Source organism: Monodelphis domestica, chromosome 2 (assembly GCF_027887165.1).
Source record: "Monodelphis domestica isolate mMonDom1 chromosome 2, mMonDom1.pri, whole genome shotgun sequence".
Classification (NCBI taxonomy): Eukaryota; Metazoa; Chordata; class Mammalia; order Didelphimorphia; family Didelphidae; genus Monodelphis; species Monodelphis domestica.
In genome coordinates this window covers 39,676,251-39,679,130 of record NC_077228.1, presented here as the reverse complement: position 1 = coordinate 39,679,130, position 2,880 = coordinate 39,676,251, and the positions used below count along the sequence as shown (strand labels likewise).

At 38.2% G+C, this 2,880-nt stretch overlaps 1 non-coding gene across 1 annotated transcript; it reads left to right on the top strand.

Moving 5' to 3' along the window:
• The first annotated feature begins 287 nt into the window (after nt 1-287).
• Nucleotides 288-423, top strand: LOC130457633 (U4 spliceosomal RNA). Its single transcript, XR_008916929.1, has one exon. It is a non-coding gene; the product is annotated as a U4 spliceosomal RNA (small nuclear RNA).
• Nucleotides 424-2,880: the final 2,457 nt, after the last annotated feature.

Below are 2,880 nucleotides of genomic sequence, written 5' to 3'. Positions count from 1 at the left end.
GTTATTTAAGCTAAATTTCTTAGCCCTTACTGCTCTTCTGCCTTGGAACTGGTATTCAGTATCCTAAAATGAAAGGTAAGGATTTAAAAGAAGAAAAGAAAAGAAGCAGCATTGACCTTTGTTAGAAGAACTGAACGGCTCCTTTTTTTGAAGTCTCTGGCAATTCATTCACCTTCTCCAAGTCTTGGTTTCCTTATTGGGAAAACTGGGGCAATAGTACTTGTACTACTTACCTCTGAGTAGTTTTGTGAAGACTGTGCTTGATAAATCTTTAAAATCTATATGAAAGCTTTGCACAGTGGCAGTGTTGTAGCCAATGAGGTTTAACCAAGGTGTGATTATTGCTAATTAAAATGTATATGAATATGAGCTGTTATTATTATTAACCAGATTACAAGACCCATACTTAAAAACTTCCCAGTTTCCTTACCTGCCAGACCTAGTATTCTGTTGCCACCCCTTCAAGTACTCAGGTGAGCAAGACTTCAGTATAAAATGTAAGTACTATATGAATGGATGAAAAGGCATTTATTAAGTACTACTATTGCGGGGTTACTATTACTACTACTTACTAGAACTGGGCTATATGGATGTTCAGGGATGACTAGTATCTCTGTTGCAAGGGCTTGCTGAGCCCTTTTCAGAGATGCTTATCCTCCTTTGGTATCCATCTGCCACCCAATTTTCCCTAGTGGCTCCAAGAAACTATAGTATACATAGCAGCCACAAACTGATAAATCTTCCCAGTAGTCAGCCTAACCCAGGTTAGAGGTAACCAACTCAAACCTATTAGTGAGTAAGGGTGATGTCTACTCTGAGCATGTGAAGACTTCCACTGTCAGAATAGGCTGATGAGAATAGTTTGTTCTAAGGGCTAAGAAGGAGGTGGAAGCAGGCCTTATAGAGCACTTAGATCTTGGCTAGACATGGAAGGTGCCAAGGTCATCCACTGCATCCCGGGCCATCATCAGTTATCTTGATTTTTGTCTTGTGACAGGACTTTGATGACTCTGGAAGAGACAGTGAGGCTTTGTGTAAGTCGGCTTCACTTAAATACAATTTATGCACGAGTCAAAAGATATCATTTAGTGATGTCAATTGGGTCCCTTTCAAAAACAAATAACAATAATCAATTAGCCAAGGCATTTAATAAATGTTTATTATTATTAGAGATACTTTTTATTGATAGAGATAGAAGCAGGCAAGAAATTGTGGCTATGGGAGGAAAGGGGTTATTTTATAAGGGAAATGACATTATTTTCTATTTTATTAATTTTCTCAATAGAAAAGTGCTTGAGTCTAGAGCCATATTGGTGATCCTATGGTACTCCTGCTGGAAGGGGCTGCTCTCTTCTCCCCTCTATGCATACCTGAGGACATTTCTCACATCACTCACCCCTCTGCCCAGCAGCCCAATAGGAGCACTTCCTTCCTTCCTTCTGTCTGGGTTAAGGCGAGGGGATCACATAGGGCATGAGGGTGATAGTTTTGGTACTTGGTCTCTTAAAGGTTTGCCATCACTGGACTAGAGAATAGGTGAAGTTTGCTACATCCTAGGGATGGCCTGAGCAACTAGGTGGCACAGTTGATAGAGTATGGGGCCAGTATTCATTTAGACTCATTTTCCCATGTTTAAATCTGGTCTCAGACACTTAATAGCTATTTGATCCTGGACAAGTCACTTAACCCTGTTTGCCTCAGTTTCCTTAACTGTAAATGAACTGGAGAAGGAAATGGCAAATCATTCCAGACCACTTAATGTTATCTTTGCCAAGAAAACCCAAATGGGATCCCAAAGAGTCTGAAAGGATTGAGCGATAACAAAGGGTTGGCCTAACTGATTTTATCTCTTGATTTCTTCCATAAACATCCTCTTCAAATGTCTCATTGTGGCATAGAGGTCATCCCAAGGTATCAAAGGCTTGTTAGCTTTAAACTGGTCCTATGAAGCTGTAAAGATTTTTGGATATGAGCCTAATGGCTGACTGGCAGACATTTGAGGATGAGGCTAGGTAAGTTCATAGACATTAATGACCATATTGACCATAGTAGCTCCTATTAACAGGTTATGAGAGCTTACATTGGTGAAATGAGTCCCTCCATACTAGTGACATCAGAGATCCTTCATTTATTGAAGAAATGCTCTGTGTTTTGGCTTAGAGATCTGACTCTGCCTTCTCTTGTATGACTGGTTTTGTTCCCTGTTTGATATATCTACCTTATCTTGGTTTCATTGTTCCTATTTCAAGGCTAGAGACTAGTCCAGGATCATGGATTTCCTTTGCTTGATGATTGTGTTTAGTATTCTGAACCCTTGACTGCACCCAGATTCTGACTAATTCTATTTTCAGCCCAGCTGGAAAAACTTGAGTCTCTTCTCCTGACAGTCAGCATGCAAATGATGCCATTAATGTAAGGTATTATTACTGCCTTAATAATAATTTTTGATGATAATATTATAATGACCAAACTTTGACCTCTTATTAGACTAAGCATTTGAAAATAATTTGACCTTTCATTAAGTTAACTTTCCCTTTTGAAATCTTGTTTATAGTATTAATTTATTTAAATTTTTTTTCAAAATATATTAGCAAAATTCAGCCCACACTTTATCATCATCGATTCAATTGGTGGGAAACATCGCAAAAGTGGATAAGAAAATAGAAAACATTCAAAGTAAAGACAGAATAATTTCCAGGAAGATGATATCTATCAGCAACCAAGAATTCTAAAGTAGAAATGTCCTAGTTGTTCCACAGTCATGGTGTCCAGATTTCATCAAAACTTCCTCATGCTTAAGAAAAAAAATGCCCTGAGAACTATATTTTCAGTGATCTATATGTTTATTACTGTGGATTACATAGGCAAATGTTAATCAGA